Source organism: Canis lupus, chromosome 4, assembly GCF_048164855.1.
Source record: "Canis lupus baileyi chromosome 4, mCanLup2.hap1, whole genome shotgun sequence".
Classification (NCBI taxonomy): Eukaryota; Metazoa; Chordata; class Mammalia; order Carnivora; family Canidae; genus Canis; species Canis lupus.
Genome location: NC_132841.1, coordinates 3,068,580 through 3,095,378, shown reverse-complemented (window position 1 = coordinate 3,095,378; position 26,799 = coordinate 3,068,580). Strand labels below are relative to the sequence as shown.

The 26,799-nt window shown below is 39.5% G+C and overlaps 1 long non-coding RNA gene across 2 annotated transcripts; it reads left to right on the top strand.

Moving 5' to 3' along the window:
* The first annotated feature begins 1,200 nt into the window (after positions 1-1,200).
* On the top strand, positions 1,201-26,799 carry LOC140631455 (uncharacterized). Of its 2 annotated transcripts, XR_012029005.1 has the most exons (6): positions 1,201-1,369; positions 2,957-3,026; positions 9,119-9,190; positions 13,653-13,908; positions 24,973-25,100; positions 26,679-26,799. It is a non-coding gene; the product is annotated as an uncharacterized lncRNA (long non-coding RNA). The 2 variants fall into 2 exon arrangements; XR_012029006.1 differs by lacking the exons at positions 24,973-25,100; positions 26,679-26,799 and adding an exon at positions 20,125-20,253.

Here is a 26,799-nt window from a genome sequence, read left to right as displayed (position 1 = left end):
GGCCTGGATAATCTTATGATGAGTGGATTTCTTGACAATAATTAAACCTGAAATTTCCTTTTATCTACATATATATGTTTTTCATTTCACAATAATCTTGAGACAATAAATATCTGGAATATGCTAATAGGTTTACAGCCATCTTTTAAAGATTGGAATCAGTGTGGAATACAAAAATTTTATATTTATATTACCTGGAATAGAAAATCTAGCATTTATTTATTTTTGCCATCCATGATGTGCTTTCAAATTACTTTTCATGGGGATCCCTGGATGGCTCAGCGGTTTGGCGCCTGCCTTTGGCCCAGGGTGCGATCCTGGAGTCCAGGGATTGAGTCCCACGTCAGGCTCCCGGCATGGAGCCTGCTTCTCCCTCTGCCTGTCTCTGCTGCTGCTCTCTCTCTCTCTCTCTCTCTCTGTCTATCATGAACGAATAAATAAATCTTTAAAAACAACAACAACAACAATAACAACAAAAAACCAAATTACTTTTCATTCAATAAGGCCCTGTCAGCTTAGGTTGCTAAGACACAGCCAAATCTTCCAGGGAGCAAAATATATATCAGGGATGAATAATTCAGAGGTGATCAAGGTTGAAATATTTGTATCAGGTTTTCTTCCTAAAATTTAGCACTTTGAATGCAGTGCATTCCAGAAGAGAATTCTATTGACTCTACTAAGACTTCTCAAGAAAAATTGTTATTGAAAATACCTCTCTGGGAGATAAAGGGGCAGAAAACCTTATGGAATTTACAATCAATGTGGTTGAAGAAAAAAAAGACATAGCCTAGAAAACTCAGAATACAGTTAGGAAACAGTACATGATAACTGATATATAATTACATATATATAATTATTATATATATTATATATATAATGTATAGTATATTAAAAGTGTTAACTTTTTAAAATATTCATAATGTTAAACATAGAACCAGCTCAGGTTAATCAATAGAATTGATAGTAAATCAATGAATCCCAGAAAACTCTGGAAAAAGATGTAGGATGAAATCGTCCTCACTGCCGAAACTACAGGCTATGAAGGGGATGGTAGACGTGGCTGAGATACTTGGTCATTACTTTGAGGGGATCCAGGGGAATGGATGGCATGCCTGGAACAGGGAAGAATCTCTGAAATGCAGGACTTCATTGGCAGGCCTCAGAGGACTCCCTTGTTCTATGGTAACCATGACAGCAAAGGGCATGGGTCTCTCTCAGTGAATGTTTTGGTCATCCTACCCTCCAAGGGACAAGGACCAGCTGAAGTTTCTGCTGACAGCAAAGGAACATGGAATGGGTAGGAAAAAAAAGCAACAACTTAATACATACTATGACCACATGACCAGTTTCAGAAGCAAGGCCTAGAGAAGTATGCTATTTCTTCCTTTGCTGTGAATGTATTTGCATATATATTAACAATTCTTTTCCTTATTATCTACCATGAGATGCGTTAATAGGGATAATCTTATATTGAAGATACCAGATATCAGAAAAGGAGTGATGAGTGGAGGGGCCACCTGGACACACTGATTGTTTAAAATAGAAGTTACTTAAGAAACAGCCAGTGCGAGGCACTCAGACCTGCCCACCCAACCCCTTTGTCACCTGAAAGCAGGAAACAAATCTCCCATACTGGCCCATGGTGAAACACTTACTGTAATAAATGTAGTCCAGTTCTATAAATTTGCAGGCATCCCTAGACAAATGTATCACGGTAAAGAAATATGGTCTCCCTATGACATCTTACATAAAATAAAACTATTAGTAAATTTCAGAAAGGAGTAAATTCATCTGTCACTTAAAATGCCGGTATCCCCCTGTTATGAAGACATAGTAAATGGTTTATAAAATGTGATTTTATTTTATGTAACTCCACTGTTACACAGGGCATAAAACATTTTCACAAGGCTTTTTGGGGAACTACAGTGAGTGGTAAACTACATGTAGTAGTGCTGCAAATCTTCACATGGCCATCGCTGGATAAACTGGACACTCTCTCATGAGTGCACAAATTTGCAGGGAGAAGTACTGAAGTTTCAGAGGTGGACTTTTGTGCTTTATTTCCCATTTTTAGTGTATCACGGAACGACCCACCCTTTAATTTGCCAAAAGCTATACTTGTATTCTGGCAGCACGATATTACAAAGTGATACCCAATGACAAAGATGAGTTGTCGACGTTGACAGCCGCCAATGAAAAGTGGATGAGGAGATGACCTCTTGTAGCAGATAGAGAAGATGTCCCTAATATACAGGAGGCTTTTTCATTTGTGACTCCCAGGCCAGAAATCTGAAATGCTTTTCCATTCAGTCTAATGCTTCTGGAGTTCCACTAAAAATAAATACATGAGAAGCACAGAAAAGTTGCTTACTGAACAGAAGCCCTAAGGAAGAGAAAAGAAGGGAATCTGGAAATTGAGAAGCTATGTAGAGCATTCTTTACATGTAATTAACTCTTCTTCCATATCTTGACAGCGATACAAAATACAGACACTTGCACAATGGAGTCAGATACTTCAATACCAGATGCATTTTTAGTTCTTTACATTAAACATTTGAGAGTTACTTGTGTTGGTATGAAATAAAGCCATTAATACTTTTCTACAGCAGTTGATTGCACAACAGGAAGGACAAGACAAACATAAATCATGTATTGGAGTTTCCCCAAACCTGTGTATATAGTGAAAAGTCTCTATATATACAGTTGATCCATACACCTGAATGAATTTCTTCACTAGGAAATACAAATGGAGTAAGAAGTGGAGAGACGTATAAAGTTTCATAGAGGGGAAGAAGGATGATCCCCACCCCCATGCATTTAGTTTTCTGCCCCCTTCTACTTCATCACCTTCTACTCTGCACTGTCTGCTGTCATAGACATGGGTTGTTTTATGTCTTTGTTCAGTGTATCAAGTTCTCTGATAGCCTCATTGAAAGCTGTTTTTGTCCATGTGCAGGCAAGCACCAGGTTATTAAGGAGTTCCTAGTAAAATACAGAGAAGTGAAGAGCCAGCTTCAGGCAGAATGGTATGTGGCTGGCATCTCTTTCTGATTTATATCAAATGCCTATTGGTAAATTCCTTGGGAACTATCTATTGTTTGTTTTTGATCATCACCACATGCAACTTTAGCTAGGTCCTGGGAGTAATCTTTCATTTTTAGATGCAAGATGTTCCTTAGGATTAGTTGCATTGGCTGCTAAATACCCAAGGATTCCAGACAGGATGAAGATAGATCTCAGGGAGGATGATGATGACACTGTCCTCCAGTAGTCCTTAGTCACCCATGCCTTCTTGCTTGGGGGTGGCCGTGCTCAGCTCCAGAGTCCCTCCAGCTGCCCCTTCCTACTCCACTGGGTCTTCTTCATGGCAAGCTGGAGGTGGGCTGGGCAGCAATAGGGAGGCACCCAGGATGGGGTGAGCCTTCCACTTTGGTCTGCTTTTGGCTCTGTGGGAGGATCCTTCCATCTTGGAGCTGGTGAGTTTTGTTATTTTTTTTAATTAAAAATGTTTTTAATTTAAATTCAAATAATTAACATATAATGTATTACTGGTTTCAGAGGTAAAGGTCAGTGATTAGTCAGTCTTATATAATACCCAGTGCTCATTACATCACATGCCCTTCTCAATGCCCATCACTCAGTTATCCCTCCTCCACCCCCATCCCTCCCAGTGACCTCAGTTTGTTTCCTATGGTTAAGAGTCTCCTATGGTTTGTCTCCCTCTCTCGTTTCATTTTGTTTTATTTTTTCATCTCTTCCCCTATGATCCTTTGTTTTGTTTCTAAATTGCACATATGAGTGAGATCATATAATTATCTTTCTCTGACTGACTTATTTCAGTTAGTATGATCTCCTCTGGTTCCATCCATGTCATTGCAAATGGCAAGATTTCATTTTTTTTGGATGGCTCAGTAGTATTCTTTAAAACATTTTGACAGTTTCTACATGAGTGTTTTCCAGATAATGAAAAGCCAAGCTGAGGATAGAGGGTGGAATTAGGTAGTAAACATGTATGAGTAAGTAAAAAATTGGTATATAAATTTTATTGAAACCCTGTTCAGATGAATGTGTTTGAGAATGAAAATCCAATATATATGCTTATTTTTGCATATATCAAACATACTGAATTTTTGTGTGTATATATATAGGTATATGTACACACGTATACATACATAAATACATATATATTACACACACCCACAGAAGGGCTCTGAGTCACAACCCAAAAAAGAAATTTTAGGTTGTTTTCAGGAAACATTATCTCAAAATAATTCTGTAGCATAAAAGCTAAACATTTTGTGGTATCATTGATAAGGCCACTGAAACAATTCAAAACAAAATGATTTAATTCTAAAGGTAAAGTTTGAAACATTCTAGAATGCTGTGCACCTGCTATTAAGAGCAAATGCTATATGCTAAGCTCTCTTCTAGGTGCTGAGATAGAGCAGTAAACAGAGATCAAATCCCAGCTTTCCTGGAGCTTAGATTCTAGTCCAAAGAGGGAGGGAATGATGTAAGTGGTGATGTGCCCAAGGTGGCCTGAGGAGGGAAAGTTAATTCCCTCAGTTTTGATTAAATTTTAAACAGGCTTCTTCCTGACTCTGGGCCCCTGACCTCCCTTGTTCTGGAGCATTGACTTTTGAAAATGAATAATTGTAAATTCTTCCTCTGCTTCTTTGAGTTGTATAAATCTTTAAAAAGCATTTTGCGGGATGCCTGGGTGACTCAGCAGTTGGGCATCTTCCTTTGGCTCAGAGCGTGATCCTGGAGTCCCAAGATCCAGTCCCACATCAGGCTCCCTGCATGGAGCCTGCTTCTCCCTCTGCCTGTGTCTCTGCCTCTCTCTGTGTCTCATGAATAAATAAATGAAATCTTTAAAAAAATAAAAATAAAAAGGATTTTTCTTCTTTTACTGCCTTCAACCTTCTTTCTCAAGGATGTGAGAGCCATCCCTTTGTAATGAGATTGTCAAGGCAGACAGTAACCCTAAATCTCAGGTCTGTGGGAGAGAAGGAGCTTAACCTGGGTGGGCAATTTGCTCCGACTGACCACTTCCTGTCACAAAGTGGAAGTTTACTTTTCCTCTGGGTGAAGCCAATTAGCAAATACAGATGGCTTCAGATCTCCTTACCCCAGCTCTAAAAAACTCTCCTGACCTTTGTTTCAAAGGAGATGCATATCTAGACTTGGTCTGTGTTCTCTCTCCTATTTCTGGAAACAGTATCAGAATAAAATGACTGCTGATTGCTCATTTTGCTCAGTGCAATGTTTCTTTAATAAATAGAGGATAATGGGTAAGGGAGTTTGCTAGATCAGCGTGTGTGTGTGTGTGTGTGTGTGTGTGTGTGTGTGTTAAAGATTTTATTTGTTCATTTGAGGGAGAGAGCACGAGAGAGGGAGAAGAGAAGCAGACTCCCCACTGAGCAAGGAGCCCCATGTGGGGCTCAATCCCAGGACCCCAGGATCATACACCTGAACCAAAAGCAGAGGCTTAACTGACTGAACCCCCCAGGAACTCCCCAGGGTGTGTGTTGTATTTTTAAGAGGTGATCAGAATAAAAACCTTTGATGTGTGTGGTATTTGGGCAGAGGATTAGATGCTGTGAGGGAGTGACCTGTGTAGATCTGCAATAGGCAGCAAGATCTGCAGGGGCCAAGGCAGGTGAGCCTGGAGGCGGCGGTGAAGACAGAGTGAAAGAGGAAGACAGTGGTGGGAGCTAGATGGTGAGGAGCCAGTTCCTGGTGGGCTTTGCAAGCCCTTGAAATGACTTTTCCTTCTATTTTGAATGGGTTGGAAAGCTATCAGAGGAGGGTTTGGGATGGAGGAGTTAAATGATCTGACATAGGCTTAAATGTACCTTCTATCTTGAGTAAAATACAACGAGACTTTAGGGAAGCAAGAGAAGGACCAAAAAAGCCAGTCTGGAGCTGTTGCAGTGACATAGACAAAGGTGATGATGTCTTGGGTCAGGGTAGAAGCCCTGGTGAGGAAGAGGAGGACACTTGGATATATGCTGAAGGTTGAGATGAGGATGCACCACAGAACTTGATGTGGAGGCTGAAAGAAGGGGTAAACTCAAGGATGACTCCCAGGTTTGGCCTCAGCAAGTTGAGGTATGGCCTGATTAAGGTGGTGTCACCCTAGGCAGGGCCAGTCTGGGGTCAGTCACTTCCACAGAGTCGCCTTCTTTAGCCTTTTCAACACTTCTCTGGATTGTATTATCCTTTGCACTTTGAAACGAGAAAATAGACTTCCAGGGATTGTAAGTCATTTTCTCATGACTGCACAGCTAGCTGGGCAATGGCTGTCACTGTTTGTGTTTCTCTTGAGACAGAGCTGGGACAAGGACTTGGGTGCAGGTGGTTTATTTGGGCAGCAAAGGAGACCCAGGGTAGGAGTGAGGGACTAGAGAGAGTAAGGGCAGGTGGGGAATAACTGCTGTAGGGTTTGTTACTGGGTTTCTGGGCTCTGATGGTACCTCAAGGCCTGAAGAGTGGCTCCCTGAATAGTCTGCAGGAGGGATGGAAGGAGGAGCATTCATCCATCTTCTTGGCTCCCATTCCCTATTAATTAAAGGGTACACCTGGCGGGGAGGGGAGGACACTCTCCCCTCACCTCTGAATTTCACCTGCATGTAGTTGTAGAGTTCCTTGTCTAGGTCTGTTTGTCTGGAGAATCCCAGGGCAGGAAATGTAGATGCTCAGCACCATGCTAGGATCTTGATATGTGCTCTCGTTTAATTATCGCAGAACCCAGGTAGTTCTCTCTCTCTCATATATCTATCATCTATCCAACTATCACTGTCTATCTGTCTATCTATCCATCACCTGTCTATCTATTGATCCATCATCTGTCTAACTATCTGAAATTAACTCATGCTCACTTTCACCATCATCCCTACATTTCCAGTCTCTCTGTAGTCCCACATTGCCTCACAGTTGGGGCAGGATGATGGGTTATAATAAGCAAATCTGGCTGCTGAAAGTAGCTAACCCCCAGGGAATTGCATAGGTTGTCTAGCACATATCCCACGTGGATCCTGGGAGTTGACAGAGAACAGTGCACACTGGGGAATCAAGGTAGAGGATGGTTTGTTAGAAGGAGTTCCATTCTGGGACTCCTGGGAGGCTCAGTTGGTTAGGTGTCTGATCTTGGTTTCTGCTCAGGTCACAATCTCAGGGTCTTGAGATCAAGCCCCACATTGGCCTCTGCACTCAGCAGGGAGTCTGCTTGAGATTCTTTCGCTCCCTCTCCTTCTCCTCCTTCCCCCACACTTGCTCATGCACTGTCACTCTCTCAAAAACAAAAACAACAACAACAACAACCCCAACAACAAGGAAAAAGAAAAAAGAAAAGAGATGGGCTTCTGATCTGAATCTCTCTGAGGTGTCACCTTACAAGGTCACTTTTACCTCCAGCTCTCAGTTTTCCCACCAGTAAGGGAGGGGCAAGGAGAGGCCTGCACGATCCTTGTGATTTCCAATATTGTGTTCTTCCTTGGCAGTTCTGATGGGTGTGCAATGCTGACAAATGTGTCCTTGTAGTGACAAAGAGGAAACTCCCAAAATGTAAATAAATCCGAGCATTTTCTGAGTATTCTTTTCCATGTGGGGTGCTGCATTCCTGGGGAAATCCATGCATAATCATGTGGATATTTCCTATTGTTTCTGCAAGTTCACCTCTTTGAAAGCAGAGTGTGACAGTTTCAGCCACCTATATCGTGAAAGTAACCAAAACAATTGGGATGATGCCAAAATTTTTAAATGTTGATTATAATCAGTATTTGGATACACACCTCTTTTGTTGGAGCCAACATTTTGTCTTAAATTAATGATGCGAGCCTGCAGCCCGAAAACAAGCATAGGAAAATATTCCTTCTTTTTTCCTCCCATCTTACTCAGCTATAATCTCTATAATTATTTTTGTGATTCTGAACATTATTGTATCAGGGACTAGAGGTCAGGATGGCAAAAACAGCATAACATTTTCATAAAGGTTATCAGAGAAAACTGCAATGGGTTCGCAGATGACAGCTTTTAGTAAATTGGCAGGATAATGATTATAATATATAATTTTCAGTTAGTACCTTAAGCCAAGACACTGTCTTCAGTGGAGCAGGTTGGATCTGTGGGCTATTGAGTGTAGAATATGTTGTGCTAAAAGCTTCGAGGAATGTTAATTTCTTTGGTTTCATCTCTAAAAGACTGCTCGGACATTTACTTGACAGGGGAGATTGCTAAATTCAGTCAAGCAGGAAACAATTATGTATGTTATAAAATGCAGAGGAAAGATGGATCAATGATATCTCTGTTATTCCTTGTGGTTCTGTGCTGAGGGCCACTCAGGATTCAGAAGTTCACTCCGTGTGTGTGTGTGTGAAGACGACATAATCTACCGTCATAACTGATGCCTTTGCTCCATTTGTTTTCCCATCAAGATTGCGTGCGAAAATCTGCTCTGCAGTGCAGCTTGTCAGGGCCAGCATAAAATTGTAATTAACTGTCATGTTTTGGTGAAAAAGGAGTGAATGCACGTTTCCCTTAAAGTACTCAGAGATTTTACAGGGTAAGCAGTATGATTTCCAGGATAAGGATGAGGCAGGATGGTGGTCTGACAAGAATGGTTTTTGGTCTCTGGAACCAAAAGCACTTTGGAGCAGAGTAAGATGGAAACCTTCTCTGGATCTGGCCTTAAAATATCTGGGGCCAGAACTTATTATTGTTCTGAATTAATACCACTGAACTGTATACTTAAAAATGGTTAAAATTGTATATTTTATATTATGCATATTTTTACCATAATAAAAATTTCTTTCTCTATATCTTTTTCCAAACAACAAAATAATACAATGAGATATGAAAACTGAGTTACATTAAGCCCATTTGAAATTCAAGAGATGGAAATTTTTGTCTATTTAAACTTAAAACTTGTAATTATGGACTGAATTTTATGCAGTATCTTGCATTTTTAAAATTGGAGGATCAATTTATCTTCCAATGTTCTGCTTTTATGCTGTGTGCTCTTGTAAAGATTAAAACCCTAACAATTTTTTTCTTTTCTTTTTTCTTCTCTTCTTTTCTTTTCTTTTTTCGTTATCTTCTCCTTTTCTCTTCAAAGAACCTAACACTTGTTTCTTGAAAAGAAGCGAAGCTCCTGAGAAACACTTTTGCTGGCTCTAAAAACAAAAGAGTAGGTATAGATTATGGGGCTGGGCAAAATAAACAGGGATTAAAATCCTGATATGACCATAAACTATAGGATGAATTAAAGTGTCTAATGTTTAAGTAAGCTGATGTTTAAGTAAGCTTAATGTTTAAGTTAAGCTGATGCAGATTGCTGAGAAATGCAGGAGGATTTTAATATTGGGTAGGGTTTTGAATATTTCATTGATATTTTAAAATTACAGTAATGTCAGTGTTTATAGGAATTTTTTATTTGCTCAGAGGAAAATACTAAAATTTATCTGCTAATATTAATAATGCATTTTTCATATTTGTTTTGATGGTGGACATCATTTAGTTCTTGGCAACCCAAAGGAGAAATGCTTAGAGTATCACCAGGGGAAGAGCAAATTCTTTTTCCTGATTGTATAGTCAGTCATCCCCTTCCAGAGTTCAGTTGTTTTCACATTGAGATTTATGGTCTTTTATTTTTGAGTATGGAGCAGAAATCTGTTGTCTGTTCAGTGCACTGCCTTCATCTGGAAGCCTTGTCTTCTCTGGGAAATGTCTTCTCTCTTCAGTTTATTGGCAACCAGTATGTTCCTCTAACTCTTAATTCTGTAACAACAGTTGATTGGCCCAGAGTGGATGCCTGACCTGATTTTGTCAACAGCTCATTGACTCATGGCCCAGGAACCTTTCTGTGGGAGGAGGAAAGAGTTTGTTTTTCCATGGAATGGAATGTGTGGTGGTGGAAATGAAGATTTGGAAAGTGTTCTGATGACCTGTGAGTCACAAGTTTCAGCCACTCTGAAATGCCTGTCCATCTCCTCATGTAGGCTACAGTATTGGTTATAACCCTGTTTCCTACCATCACATTCCTCTGTTCCCTAAAGTACTATTTCAGTTGATTTGGCTCTGGCACTTGCAGGTAGAAGTTTTCACCAATTCAAAGGCAAACTCTCTTCAGACAGGTAAGTGAATTTTGGAATCAGACTCCTTTCATCTCCTTTGAACCATGATTGGCCATCCTTGGAAAATCTAAACATTTCTTATCTATACGTCCTTTGGCCAGATACCCAAACACAAGTGCCTACCCCTCATACTGGAGAAAGCCCTTTCAGTCTTGTGGGAGTGACAGCAGGGGTGGTGAGGATTTCAGTCCCTGTTATTTTGGTTTTTAAGAATGGCAGCAAAAATTAAGTTATGTAAAATTAATTTCACAATAAACAGAAAGGTAGCTTAATATTTTGACATAATCACTCAGGGTCTGTTAAAAATTCCTAGGAATTTTTTGGTCAAGATTTAGAAGTAAAAGCAGAAGCATTTTTGATTTAGCCCCAAAATGTTGAAAATGTTCCAGTTTTTGAACAGTTAAAAGGCAACTCATGCTATATTTTTCAACCCCAGTCACTTTAAGATTAAAGCTCTTATGATGAGTAGTGCTTTTCACTCCAGAAAGAAAAGACCCCTTTTCCCTTGACCCCCCCCCAAAAAATAAATTGAGGATAATGTTCAGTCTACAGAAGGGAAGTGATATGCTATAAGATTCTTATATACCTTCAAAGTTTGGACATAAAGACTGAGCTATACAGTCCAGGTTCCTTAACAGAAGTAGGATCCAAGAGATGAATTTCCTGGCATGGCTCCTCAGGGAGTTCCACCTTGGAGCCTCTCTTTTTTCCCCTCAGTTTTATGCTTCAGCTTAAGACTAGTTAGGGCTTTTGAGAATGGCAGTTCTTGGGTCTTCGATATTTGACCCTGTGAGATATTTAATTGAAACAAATTAGCAAATAAGCCAAAAATAAAATGCAACATTAAAAAAACAAACAAAACAACCAACTTTTATTAGCAGTACATGTGAACAACAGCATCTCAATGTGTCTGCCACTTACATAGGTTTCTTCTCATAAAAGCTGCCATTGGAGGGTTTCTTTCCTCAAAATTTGCTACGCTTTGAGATGTGACCTGGGTACGTTGGCTACCATTGTTTGAATTGGGGACCTGGACCTGTCATCGTGCAGGCATGCTAAAATGAAGCTCAAGGATGTTTGATGTGGGGAATCTGCCCGTAGAATGCTCTATGTTGGAAAGAGACTAATGAACTAAATCAGGTCTCCTTTCTTTGGGGTTTGGAATGTGAGATTCAAGAGCATGTAATGGTTCAGAATAGTGAAGTTAAAACTGTGGCAGCTGCAGGGCACCTAGATGCAGACACATGGGGATAGGCTGGGTCATGGGGATGGAGGATCAACTCTGGCCAGGAACGGAGTTTGTGGGCTCCTGGCTCCTGCTATATCCTGACTGGCATACACTGGCATCCTGTTCTGCATACACGAGGGAGCCCAACTTACAAGAAGGTTTCCTTACTTCTCTGAATATTCTTATATTAAGTCCGTATAACTTTAAGGTGTCTTGAGCATATCTATCCCATAGAATCTGAGAGAGCCTGGCCACAAAAATAAAGCACATAGTTTATAACCAACCTCTTCCTTCTTCTAGAAGGAGAGAAATAATAAAATCAGTGAAATCTATTATCTTCAATGAAAATCAATAATAAATAGCAAATATATATATATAATATTCTATTGTAGACACTAGTATAAAGACATAAATTTATTTACCACTGCTAACTCATCCTTATGGAAAAGGTACTATTATTATCCTGATTTCATAGATGAGGAAATTTGGTCACAGAAAGGTTAAGTAACTTGCACAAAGTCACACAGCTAGTTGACCAACGGTAGAGGTGAGATATAACTCTGGGCACTTTGGCTCCAGAGCACTCTCCATCAACCACTACACTTTGTCATCTCTATACTTTTCTGTAGCTCTTTGACTTTATTAAAATACTTGATAATCTGAGTATATTATAAACCATATATATATTTTTACTTTGGATATACTATTTAATCAACCTATGTCTGTTACATTTAACAGAACTGTAAAGTGGAGTCAGAGGTATTTTCTATGTCACCATAGCATGGTTTTTGTGTAATACAGTGAGAGCTATAGATGAGAGCTATAGATGAGAGCATAGATGTCCAGACCAAAAAATAACAAAATCATTGTTGCAGCTATGCTTGAAAAAGCCATCCTAGAAACCAAAGCTTGTTCTGCAAGATACAAACCTGAGCCTGACAACACATGGCAGTAGAAGCCATCTGGAGTTAACCTTTCCTTTTTTTCTTTTTCTATTTAAAAAAAAATATATTTATTTATTTTAGATGGAATGTGTGTGAGCTGGCATGAGAGGGGATGGGGCAAAGGGAGAGAAAGAGAGAGAATAAGAGAGAGAATGTCAAACAGGCTCCCCACTGAGTGCAGAGCCAGATGCAGGGCTCAATCCATGACCCTACGATCATGACATGAACTGAGACCAAGGGTCTGCTGCTTAACCAACTAAACCACCCAGATGCCCCATGGAGTTTTAACCTTTTCATAAATACTTCAACTCAACTAAAAAAGCTACTGAACTGAAGAAAAAAAATTTGTTTCAAATTTCTAAAATCCTCATGCACTGAGGACTGTCAGGTCCTTGGTTTGGATATTTACAGGTAAAAGAAATATTGAAGATTAAATATAAAAGAAAATTCATGGCAAGTGTGAGCCTTCCTGTCACTCCAAAGACGGGTCAGGTGTTCTTCCCTGATCCTTACTTAGCACCTTTAGATCACCTAATAGGAGCACTTACATTTACAATACGGTGTACTGTACCTTGTTATTGTAAATACTCCGGTACTGGATTGGACGTCCCTGTGTTGGGTCTTGAGGCTAACTTGTGGAACATGCGGCGATTGTAATCATGTTTCTTTTGTCTGACGGAATGGAAGTGTTTTGCTCCCCTGAATTTGTGGCTGAAATTTGAGTCCACTGCCTGTAGTGAACAGTGTGGGATTTCTGCAAGTACTCCTATGTGGCATTTTCTGAGTGACATATTAAACACAGCCCAGGACTAGAGTTGGGTGCCAAGTCACTTGGAGCAGTAACTTTGATGCTGTAGGAAAGTGACATATAGCAGGGAGGGGACATTCAAAACTTAACAGCCAATATGTACTCCCTTGCATAAGAAACATTAAGATGTCCTGAGCTTCTTGGGGCTGTGCAAAGGGATGCCTGCCTGATTTCCCCATTCTACTCTCTTCTGCTTTTACCCTAAAGGGTAGGAGGAAGTCTGGGGTCTTGTAGTTCCTTGGAAAATACTCTGTCCTCTCTACTCTGAGTTCCAAGATTATCTGGATCTTCTATCTTTATTCGTCCATGCTGGGAAGAATGGGCGCAACCCAGGAAGAAACTGTTACCTACTCAGTATCCATCCTCTCTCTTTTTAACAAAAAACTAATTTGTTTGGGAAAACAATGTATCCAGCTAAAACATTACATTTCTGATGTATGTAGATGTAAGTAGAAAAGTCCTTGGATAAGACTTGAGGGGAAGTATGGAAAGGCAACTGACTTACCTGGATGTTTTTCTCTTCTTGGAATGCAAAGGTGATGCCTGGAATGTCAGCAACCATCCTGTGCTTGTGGAGCAAACTTGAGTAGAAGCCAAAAACTAAGGATGGCAGAAAGATGAAGCGGCCTGGGCCTCAGATAGAGCTGCCTTAATAACCCTGTACTGCCTACGACTACTCTTTTTTCACAAGAAAGACGAAGCCTCTATTCACTGGGTCACTTTACCTTGGTCTCCATTTCTTGTAGGAAAACAGGGGTCCCTGTTTTAATTCCACATCGGAACTAGGCCAAGGTAGGCTGAATAAAATGAAGACCTACCCATAAAGCACTAACTATATAATTAATAAGAGAATTGCTCTAGTGGACACCAGAAACCTCTAAAATGTAATAGCAGTGTTTCTTCCTCCCTCTGGGGAGTTGCTGGGATCTGTTTCTATTCAGAGAGGCCCCTCTCTTTCATTTCCTCCCCCACTTCTCTATCTGGTCCTTATGAATGGAAATGAACTGAAAAATACCTTAACATACGAATACATTTTCTGCAGAAATTCCATCCAAGCCCTTCTTGGGTCATTTATATAATTTTGCATCATTATTGAGAATACTGTTCAAATCAGAACATTTGGATTAATTCACAAGGGCTTGGGATGCCCCCACGGACAGTAATTAAACACTTAACTTACTTCTCAGTGACCAGGAGGCTCTGGAAGGGGTCCTTCCCAGGATAGGGGAGTCTACACCCAAACTTGGAAAATCCAATTTTCATCCTTATATTACTGAAGCAAATTTTGACCATTTAAAAATAAAAGTTGCATTTCGTTCTAATTGGCCAGGCTTCAGAAATAATGAAGTGCAGTCTTAGAGCACCTCACCCCACACACAAATATCTCTGGTGGCAGGAGATTCTAAGACATTTTTATCGGGAAAAGAATGGAAAATGGGAATATCTGTGTGCATTGATCAAACAAAATTTGGTGAAGAATATAATTATATTTCATTAAATGAAAAAGAAAAATCCCTCCTTATGCATGGATATTAGAAATCTACCCCAGTATTACTTTCCAATGGCACAAAAACTCGACTACAAATTCATCTCCTACAGGGTTTTTTTTTTTTTAATTTAATTAACTCTTTTTATACTTTCCCCATAAAATGTAATCTTTTCATAAAAAAAGATTTTCACATCGATTCCAGCCAAGGTCCAAGAGGGGATAAGGGTGAGGATGGCACAAGTAATTCATTTTAAAATTAACAATACAAAGGGAGCACATTATTTTATACACCAAGGAAATTAAAAGCAATTCTCACTGAACTTGGCTTACCACTGAAATCTACATCACACTGGAACAATAAACATAAAATCTCTTCATGACAAGTAAAGGGAAAGAGAAAAAACTATTCTTTCTAATTTGCATCAAATACAGAAGCATAGTATGACAAGAAACAGTAACACTGGCAAAAATAGCCTATTAGCCAACCTTCTTTTATTTTAAAATTTCGAAGTTAAGATGGTGCTAAAATTTACTTCAAAAATATAACTACTAACTATCTCTAAAGCCAAGTAAGTCCCCACAAAGAGAACCCAAGCTACAATGGGAAAAGGGAAAAAGGACAAATGGTCCTCTTATATCTTTTGTAGGCCAGACTTTTTGCCTTAGTTATTCCATTTAATTTTTGCAACAGTTCCATAAAGGAGACATACTGATCACTGATCATGTGAAGACAATGAAGCCCAATTAGAGAAATTTACGAGTTCACATAGCTGACAAGTGGAGGAGGTTGGCATTAAAACTATGCTTCTCAGGCTCTGTAGCTCTTTGCACCATTATGTGGTGTTCTGGCATTTTTCCATCTTGAAGGGAACATTAATGTGTAAGATCAAATAATTTTACAAAATGACCTTGTTGATTTGCAAACTGGTCCTCACATAGAGGGCCAGGACAGATGAAAGAAGAAGACAGATTACTCCAGATTGGTAGATGGCAGTTTTAATAAGCAAGGGAACTTATATGGGAGGCTTGTCCTGGGTGGCTGTAAGACCAGTAGATCTCCACACCCACCTTTTACCTTAGAAGTTTATACAATAGCCTTAACTGAGCTCAGTCATGTATTCAGTCCAGGCAGGCTCAAGGCTGCACAGTTCAAACAGCTTTGGCTCAGAAGAGCAGAATGTATGTTCCAAGGACAGGGGAGTAGATAAAGAGCCTCGATTGCCTGGGTCCAACTCACAGGTCAGCTGGTGATCATCTCCTCTCAATGACTTCTTCCAATAGATATGAATTATCTTGGCCTAATGCATAATCTAAGAAATTAGAGGTAAAACCAGAGAATGTTGAAGGTTTTCTTTTCCTAAGGCAACTTAGCGGTTGATTTGAGGTAGACCAAGGGCTTTTAGAACATGACATAAGATGCAGTGACCTCCATTGGCTAGAGTCAGCAAGCTAGCAATTCCACACAAGTCACAGAGGTGCATGAGGCCACAGATATGGGGTTGCAACCTCTAAAATAGGGATCCCTACTTGTTAAACTGATAAAACTTTCTGAATGAGTTCCTGTGTATATTAGGGTTCCCCAGAGAAACAGATCCCATATCTATATCATCTATCATCTATCTATCTATCTATCATCTATCTATCTATCTTACAATGGCTGTTTTACACCATCTTCTAGGAAATTTCTTGGCTTCTAGATAATTCTAAGAAGCAGAGAAAATAGAAATTCCATTCACAGGAGGTAGCATGTGGCGATGAGAAGTTGAATCAATAGCACTTTGCTGGCCATGGATGTTTTCCTATAGTTTTTTCTCACATCAAAAAAGCTGAAGTTAATAACTTCATGAACTTCATGAATAACTTCATGTGAACCTAATAACTTTTTGGTTGTTGTAAGGGTGGATAGGTTTTGATACATAGTGATTTTTTTAGATCCAATTTCAGAATTAGACTGAGTATCAGGACACTTTCTCCCTTTGAAGGCATAAATTCTTTAATGCTGCTTTTCTCTAGGTAAATACCACACAGGATACTAAAATATGTGTTTTTAGAGAATCAAGTTGAGAGGTAGCTGTTATTTGTTAAGTGTAAATAATACATTCTACTAAGTCCAAATCTCAGAAGTTCTTTTAGATGCTTTTATTTTAACATTCAATTTAGTTTTTATTTTGAGGCCTACATTTGGCCAAGATGGCTGACTTTAATCTCCCTAGATTTGGGTTCTAATCTCTGAAGACCTCTGTTTCGCCATTTGTGGGCTATATGTTGGAGGTAAGGGTGAGGTGGAGGGAGATGAAGGTGGAGTCCTTGATATCATCTGTTCAATCAGATGTCAACGGAGGTGACCATCTCCTTCCCTAAAAGGAGGAATTCAGTTGAGCAGCTATTTTTTCCTCTGCTCAGCTACTCTTGGGCACATAAGTAATCTCTGCTGAGTCTGTTTCAAGAGTGGTCACAGAAATCTTCCAAATTAGCTAGTATGTCCCTCACCAGATAGTCCATATGACCATTTATTTTAGAAACCATGCTTGGAACTCCTGAGGTCTATCTGGGAAATAAATGAACATAGTTTGCCTCTGTTCAATCTGGCAAACCTGTTTAAGAGATACTTTAAAAACATTTTTTTAATCTGAAAAAAATTTCAGACTTCCAGAAAAAATTGCAAAAGTAGTACAAAGTACCTTGTATATTCTACCCAGTTTCACTAATTTTTATTATCTTGCCACATTTGGTTTAGCATTCTCCGTCTATAAATACATATTTTTATTTTTTCAATCATTTGAAAGTAGGTTGCATGGATCATATCACTTTACCCCACAATTTCAGTGTGTATTTCACAGGAACAAGAATATTCTCTTACATCTCCATAGTTCAGTTATTAAACTCACGAACTTTAACACTGATACAAAACTTTAATCTACAGTCCATATTCTGATTTGCCAATATTTTATTTTCATCAGTGATCTCAATTACGTCCTTCATAGTACTTTTCTTTTTCTAGCCTGGGATTGTGTGTTGTGTTTAGGTGTCATTTATGTTTAATACCATTTAATCTAGAAAAATTAACTAGTTTTTCTTTATCTCTCATGTTATGGATTTTTGTGAAGAATCCAACAGAATCGCATACCTCTGTCTGGGATTTGACAAAGTGTCCTTATGATTAGATAGTTAGTCTGTGTTTGCCTAGAATCCTACACGAATGACACTGAGTCCTACTTGGTGTCACATCTGGAGACTCATGGTTTTCATGTGGCCCTTGTTAGAGATGGTAAACCTCTGGGAATTTGGTTAAAGTTTTGTGCTGTTTCCCCATGACATCATTGTTGTTCTTCTGTAATTAATACATATATTGCAAGGAAATATGTTGAGATTATAAAATACTCTGTTTTGGATCAAAACTGCCCTCCCACCTATTGATGATGCTTGCTTAAATTGGTTTTAACCATGATAGCTGCAAATGGTGATTTTTTTGGATCCACCAATCTCTTTTCTAAGTTGATATACTAGAGCAAGGGAGAGCTTTCCTTTGGTTCTATCTTGTACATATCTGTCTCTCTATCATCTATGTCTATCATCAGTATAGACTCGTGGATCTTCATCTTATATCATGGGTTATAAGCTCTTAATGTCCTCATTTATTTCAATGATCAGATTGCCCTACATTTGGCCAAAAAGAACTGCAAGCTTATTCCTGTGTCTTTTTGACATACTTCTTTCACTTTTAGGACACTTTTAAAAATTGTGGTACAGGGGCTCCTGGGTGACTCAGTTAGTTAAGCATCTGCCTTCAGCTCAGGTCATGATCTCCAGGTCCTGAGATTCAGCCCCGGGTCAGGCTCCCTGCTCAGCAGAAAGTCTGCTTCTTCCTCTCCCTCTCTGCCTCCCTCTGTTTATGCTTGCTCACTCTCGCTCTCAAATAAATAAAATAGTTTTAAAAAATTTGTGGCACAAGACATTCTATTCTTATCTTACGCCTTCCTTGTACCAGCCCTGTCATTAGTCATTTTTCCAAGGATACTGATTCTTTTTCATTAAGAATGATATTTAGAAACCAATTTCTAAGTGTGGTATACTCCTTGCTTCTAGTACTTTACAAAGAACAGTTAGAAACATACACGCACGTGCACATGCACACAAAGACACACACTCCGAATTGTGAACTATGTAGTGTTCTTGCTTGCCTGATCTCATTTCATAAGTGTAGCTGCTTTTCTTCCAAAGTGAAACCTTGACATCCAGTGACATCAATACATTCACTCGGTCTTATAATACACACAAAATAGTTTGGGAACTGCCATTCCTATATTACTCCAAAATATAAACAAACCAAATGAGACCATGTATGCTTTCTTGTTTTCCCTTACACTTTCACATATATCTTAAAATCTTCAGGCTGTGGGTCATATTTAACAAAAAGCACTTAAGCTCTAGTACCTCAGTGATTCTCTGTATATCCTGGAAATCACTCTTATGCTATCATAAAGATATTTGTTATTCTTTTATCACAGATGCACAGTATTTTAACTCTTATGATTTCCCCTTTAGGTATTTTCCAGTATTTTATAATTACAGAGAATGCTGTAGTGAATCACCTTCTGCATAGGTATTTCTGTGTTGTTGGAAGTACAGTTTCAGTGCAAATTCTTAGAGGAAGAACCAGATCTCCTTGGGGAAATGCTTGACTTTGGGCTTGAAGCATGGAAGGTTTGAAGTAATTTGAATGTATTGTGACAGAAAGTAAGAAAGTTCCCTGAGAGTGATGGAGGCATGTCAAGAAGACCCAGGGGGGAGCCTGAATGAGTTCCCACTGGCCACATCTGGAACTTATCTGGCAGTGGGTACTTCTCCACTCTTTTTTTTTTTTTTTTTTTTAACTTCTCCACTCTTTGACAGCAGATGGTATGGTCAAGATTTTGAATTTTTGTCAATCTGATGATGAGAACCTCATTGTAGTTTTAATTTGCATTTCTCTTACTCTGGAAGAGTTTGAACACCTTTTCATCTGTATCTTTATATAGTTTTTGTTAACTGTTCAATCTGTTTCCCATTTTTCTCTAGAATTTGTGGTCTTTATTTTCTTAATTTTTAAAATGTACTTATTCAGATAGTAGAATATTAGTCATTTACCTCCCATAGGTGTTGCACATGTTTTCTTCTAATTTGTCTCTTGGCTTTTGACCTTGCTTATGTCCTTTTTAAAAATTTTGGCCAAAATAAAGTACTTAAAGACTTTTTATATAGTCATTTTATCAATCTTTTCTCTTTTTTTCATATATAGACTTTGTGCTATCATTAGAAAACCTTCTTCCACCTCAGGCTGTAGAGAAACTCACTCACATTTTCTTCTAGCACTCATGTGGTTCCCTGGATTACAGTTAGATTGCTGAGGGATTGGGGCCTTAATGGGAAATTTCTTTTTTTCTCTCTTGCATCGCATTAGCTTGGTTTATATTTCTCTTCCATTTTGCCTTCTAACATCTGCATTCTTACTGACAGTCTCCATTACTCTTTTATCCCAGCATGATCTTCATTTCCTGTTTGTGTTGAGGACAAGGCTAGAAAGAGCTCCAAGGATCTATGTTGCCTGTTTTGCTGGTTAGGACCCAAACCAATGTAGTTGGTACAAACCAATAAAAATGTAATGCAAGTCACATACTGTGTATGTTTATGCTTTTTACTAACCACCCTTAAAAAAAGTCAAAAGAAACAGGCAAAATTAATTTTAATAGTGTATTTAATTTAACCCAACATATCCAAAGATATCATTTAGTATGCTAAAATACCTTATGCTAAATGGTAATCTCTTAAAATTAGATTAACATATTTTATGGAACTGTTTACTTTTTTCATGTTAAATCTTCAAAATCTGTTGTGTATTTTACACTCACAGCCACCTCAGAGTGAACTAGGCACATTTAAGTGCTGAGAGCCACATGGAGCCATTTGCCACCCTGTTGAGTAGCACAGATCTACATCAACCTGCTTATCCTCATAGAAGATACTATAGATTAGAGCAGTTTATCTAGCATCAGGAACTTGGGACACTTGGGCCAGAAGGAAGATTTATTTTTTAAGATCTTATTTATTTATTCATGAGAGACACAGAGAGAGGCAGAGGGAGAAGCAGGCTCTCTACCGGGAGCCCGACATAGGACTTGATCCCAGAACCTCAGGATCATTACCTGAGCCAAAGGCAGACACTCATCCACTGAGCCACCCAGGCATCCCCAGAAGGAAGATTTTAAGTGGTGGTATGTCCATTCTGTGCACTTTTTGAAATCACTGGATGAGACCCTGGATTAGGGCACAGTTCTCGAAATAAGAGGCAAAGATTATATATGTGTGTTCCCTTTATTTATTTTTCTTACAAGTGCTTTTAAGGGTCTTACCACGTTGTCCTCAGCAGTTCCCTAGGTTACGGGACTGTTTCTTCCCACTAGAGGGTTCCTGACTGCTTCCTTCTTCCTATTCTCTCCCTTCCTCCCGGCTTCCTTTCATACTTCTCTATCCGCTTTTTGTAAGTATAATCTCTTTACTCACTGTCAGACTTGACAGTTGTCCCTTCATCATTCTTTAGTCAGCATATTTCCCTCCAACAAGAAGCCTGAATTCCAGATAACGTACAATCTGCTGTGGGATTTGAAATTCTAGAACTGGGTAACCCCCGTGGCGCAGCGGTTTAGTGCCGTCTGCACCCCCAGGGTGTGATACTGGAGACGCAGGATCGAGTCCCACGTCGGGCTCCCTTCATGGAGCCTGCTTCTCCCTCTGCCTGTGTCTCTGCCTCTCTCTCTCTCTGTGTCTCTATGAATAAATAAATAAAATCTTAAAAAAAAAAAAAAGAAATTATAGAACTATGTCAGAAGTCAGAGTAGTGATTCCCCTGGGACCCAAGGAGCTTCACCATGAGCAGTGTAAGGACAAATAAAAATTAAAAGTAAGAGGCTTAATTCCCCCTATTGAAAATAATAGAAGAGATTTCTCTCCCTCCATTTTCTTAGAGAATGTACATTAGTAAACTTAGAATTATAAGTACTTTTTCCTGTTTCTGAAATCTATATAAATCTTTTTGTAAGCTGGATAAGTTTTTTGTCAGCTTTGAGACCCAGGGACTTCTCTCTCATAGCCCTGGGAGCCACCTCTTTGGAATGTAAACATCAAGGGAGATAGTACCCTATCCACCAGTTTCCTTGGGCGCATAGTTGCCCAACTTCTTGGACACCTTTCTCTAAACTGCAAAACTGGGATCCCTGGGTGGCGCAGCGGTTTGGCGCCTGCCTTTGGCCCAGGGCGCGATCCTGGAGACCCGGGATCGAATCCCACGTCGGGCTCCCGGTGCATGGAGCCTGCTTCTCCCTCTGTCTGTGTCTCTGCCTCTCTCTCTCTCTCTATGTGACTATCATAAATAAATAAAATTAAAAAACAAAAAAAAAAAACAAAAAAAAAATAAACTGCAAAACTACCTCATGCCAGAAAAGATATGAAAAGTTTGTTTTTCTCCTGGATAAAGCCAATTGGTTAACATGGATAGTCACACCAATCAACAGGTAAATTCAAGATGTGACAAATTTGATGCTGCCAGATTTCCTTTACTGGAGAACTAGATATGGCTTACTTTGAAAATATGTACATATGGGTTGTATCCACTTGGCTATATAAAAGGGTGAGATTTCTGTATTTGTGCTCTTTTTGTGGATTACCTGTGATATACTTCATTCTGGTTTATTTTTTACTCAATAATAAAAGTGATTTCTTTCTCTGTTAAAAAAAAGTCTTACGTGTTGTAGGTAGTATATACAATTGGAAGGTAATTGTGACAGTTGTTTATGTGTGAGCAGATTAGTACATGCATGATGGCAGAAAGCTTTCTTCTTTGGCATGTGTGCTGACAACGTCATTAGTAAAATATTAAGATTCCATAAACTTGATTGGTTTTTGCTATCCTGATAATTTCAGGAAGGTCATGGCCACTAGAAAGGAATCATAATGTGGGGAAAAAGAGGAATCATATTTAAAGCAATCCTTAAGTTTTTTAGAGAGGTGACTGGGTACGGTTTTCCATGTGGGTCAATTTCAGAACACCTACTTCTTCAAAAACAGTGACTAGTCATTCCTAACTGAAATCACAAGATTCTAGAATGAAGATTATATACTGACAGTGAGCAATGTTTGTCCTATGACCACTCTGTTGTCCAGGACACCCTTGGAAAATGGACCATAGATTCAAAAATCACTGCAGTATAGGATATCACAAATTAGAGGACAAAATGATAAATTCTAAAGGATGTTCTAAGGCTCACAGAGTATTCTCAATCTTGCTTCTACAATCTTTTGGGTATTAGTAAAATCCAAGGACCCTGAAAAAGCCGCATATAAGCACATCTACACAATATTTGCTTACCATTTCAGGGTGTGGACTGAAGCCCAAGTGTTCAGGACCCCCAGGACCCCCAGGGGGTGGATCCAATATCGTATCTTTCTTGAAGCAAAATGTAACTGTAGTCTATTGGGCTAAGAGAGACAGAGATAGCAAATATCTCAGGTCCCAAAGAAACAGCTGTCTTTATTTATAGCAACTAAGGAACTGATAATCAGAATCTTGAGTCAAACTTGTTTATTAAATGACCCTAGTGCCCAACATTGTGAAAGGAAGTCTATAAAAGATGAGAAATAAGTACTTCTTACCCTTCAGGGAGAAAGCAGAGAATATCATAACATAGTCTATAATCAAATGTGAACAGTTGTAGCATAGATTTACAATTACAGGCCAGACTGCAACATCATTTTTATTTATTTATTTTTATTTTTTGCAAATAATAGAAATAGTATTTTTAAATACTAATGAGATATATAATACATAGAATATATTGATAGGGCTTACATGGTATTACTTCTGATTTTCCATAAATAAATTCATGATGATATTTTGCCAAAGGTCCACCGTTAAAAACTTATGGGCCTCATTCCGTCTGCTGTTGCAGAAAAGTTGCTTTATAGTTAGGGATGAGCTGCTGCAGATGAGCAGGCAACTTTCTGAAGACATCTCTGAAAGGATGGTGTGTTTTCGGGCTAAGATATTCTGGGAATAAAAGCCTATTGACTTTGGCTGAACCCTGTGAAACAATGTGACTGCTGACTGCAGCACATATTTCTCAGAACATCTAACATCAGTGTTCCTGTTGCAAAGAATGGCATTTTGTTTCATTTTCTGACAGCAATGGGTCCTTGAGAATTGGTCTCCTGGGTCACTCGTACTGAATGCAGAGTGAAAGTATTTTCTGTTCCTCCTGGAACTTCACACAAAAATAAAAATAGTGTTACAGGCTAGACTCTCAGAAAAACCCAAACTCCAGATTAAGTTACTTAGTGTTTTCATAGAATGGCATTTCCTGGGAGAGATGTGGAGCACACATGCCTTTTGTCAGAGCACAGATCTTAAAAAAACCTTCTGTGTAGAGAAGATGTTGTTGGGTAACCTGAGGAACCAGCCAGAACAGAGTTAGGAGATCCAGTTCAGTTCAAACTCTACCACTGATGGCAGTTCGGCCTTGGGAGAGTTTTTCATCCTCTCTTGCACAGATTTAGTGGGAGAATGAATGGGTGGGTGAGGGGACATAGAGGGGCGCCTGGGTGGTTCAGTGGTTGACCATCTGCCTGGGGCTCTTGATCCTGGGATTGAGTCCCACATCGGGCTCCTCACAGGGAGCCTGCTTCTCCCTCTGCCTATGTCTCTGCCTCTCTCTCTGTGTCTCTCAGGAATAAATAAATAAAAGCTTTTTTTTTTTTTTTTTTTAAGAGGGGAGGCATAGAGGTGTACTGAACAGTGACTCATACAAAGTAAATATTAGCTGAGTTATAATATTATAATATTCTAATTTCTGGAATTTCTTTTCCCTTCTATTGAACCATTAGAATAGAAATGCCTCTATAGAAATGTAGAAGTAAAAGACAATACAATAGGACCATAATGTTTAGAGCTGCCTGAGACTGATAAGATGGAAATATCCACAAGGGTTTTTTCCTGACTGCTTCCCAGTCTCCCACTTCTTCTGCCAGAGAGGCTGCCTTTGCCGAGTGGCAGCACCCATCAGCAGCAGCAGAAATAAGCCACAGTGACACCAGGGCTGAGAGTGCTGGTTTCATGGCAGAGCACATGGGGGTGTCAGGAAGGGTCATGCTGGAAAAGACACTAAGGCAACAGGCCAGGGCTTGGGCAGGAATGAGGTGGTCCAAGAAGGGTGGAACCAAATGGACAAGTGATCTGAGACCTGAGTAGCTGGGATGGGACTCTGCATAAAGTTCCCCTGTAGCAACACTAAAAATTGCTTGTGATTATTTTTAATGGAAGTGCACATTGGCTTCTGCAGGATGCAGTGGAAGGAGACAGATGTGGTTAGAGAGCCTCGGAGTCCATCCCTGCATGGCATCCCTGAATCCCTGAATCCCTGCATCACTGCACTACCTCACTCTGGGGGACATGATGCCTTCTTGCCAGGTACAGGCAGTAATTTTAGTGATATTGGGAATATTGGATACTGTTCTATTAATGACAACTTTTTTCTTTTCTGCTTTATTCCTTCTTTACTTTTCTTTTTGCTCAGAGGAATTCATATTTTTAGATAAACTGTTACAAATGAAATGATAATCCCTGCAAATGGCCTACTCCTTAAACAGAAACCCTACAAATATTTTTGTATCATGTTAATAGCTCTTCTTGAGTGCTTACTCTATATTAAGCACTGCATTAAGTCCATTATTTACATTAAGCTTGCAATTTAATCCACATGGATCTTATGGATATATTTGACCTGGTGATTTCTATAGATGAGGGCATGGAAAATTACACAAGGGGTAGTCCATGAAAGGCAGAGCTGGGATGTGAAGCCCTGTTACCTCTAAGGCCCTCATGGCTCACAGCCACCCTAACCTACTTGGCTTTGGTCTGTGGTTTCCTGTGGTCTTCCACATCAGCAAACCAACCAGCTGGAGCAAAGCCATTTTGGGGTGATTTTGCTAGAGCCTTGTGTTGTAGTAGGCAGCAGATTCAGGGAGCACCTTGCTTCCCCATCACTTACCCCCCCCACACACACACTTTTTAAAGATTGATTGATTGATTGATTGATTGATTTAGAATGAGGAGAGCACAAACAAGCAGGGGGAGAGGTAGAGGGAGAGAAACTCAAGCAGAATCCCTACTGAGCACAGGTGGGGCTCTAACTCATGACCCTGAGATCACAACCTGAGCTGAAACCAAGAGTCAGACATTCAACCAACTGAATCACCTGATCTCCCTGTTACCTTGTCACTTTTAATCCCACTCCTGAATGCATTTTGAACTCTCACACTGCCTGTTTTCTATTTTATGCATCCTCGTTGTCTAAAGTCCTGCCTGTGCTCTCTTCCCCCTGCACACTTTTGGGCTTTCTTTTCAACTCTATTGTTAGGACACTGCCCTCTCATGCCCCAATTCTGGTTTTCTCTCTTGTGTCCCCTCCACTGACCTTGTCCTGTTGACTTTGTGAGTTGTTCCCAGTGTACTTGATACCCACGCACTCCCAGGACTTGATCTTCAAGACCCTTCAACTTGCCCCTAAAAGTGAACCTCCTATTTATTTCCCCTTTTGGATGGTGTCTTTTTCAGAGCAGCTACCATTTCTTATGCAGTCATTGATATAATTTCATAATTACGGGGTTGGGGGGGTTGGTTACAGAGTCCACTTATTAGGAAATGTATAGCCCTTGAACATGAGACAGAGTACATGTACATCTTGTATTTTTTACTTTTTAGAGGGCATTCATGATCGTTTCTTTGTTCTGCCATCAAATATTTTGTATGGTCTTGGGCTTGTTGCTTACCCCCTCTAAGCCTAGATGTAAAATGGCAGAAAAAAATCCTACCACACAGGGACCTTGTGAAGCTAGAATAATGCATTTAGAGCACTTAGCACACGTCTCACTTATGAGTCATCAACAAACAGTAACTGGTGTCAACATTAATATTATAAAATTCTGGCTTTATCTAATTTTCTCATAAGTCAGAGTTTCCCAGTTCCAACGACCTTCATCCTTACAGACACATAATGAAGACAAATCCTATGCATGAGCCTCTATAGGAAATGCTGGATGTGAAGCTGCATTTCAACTCCCAGTATAATCCATGATGGACAAATCATTTGGACTCCGACCCTGAGGCA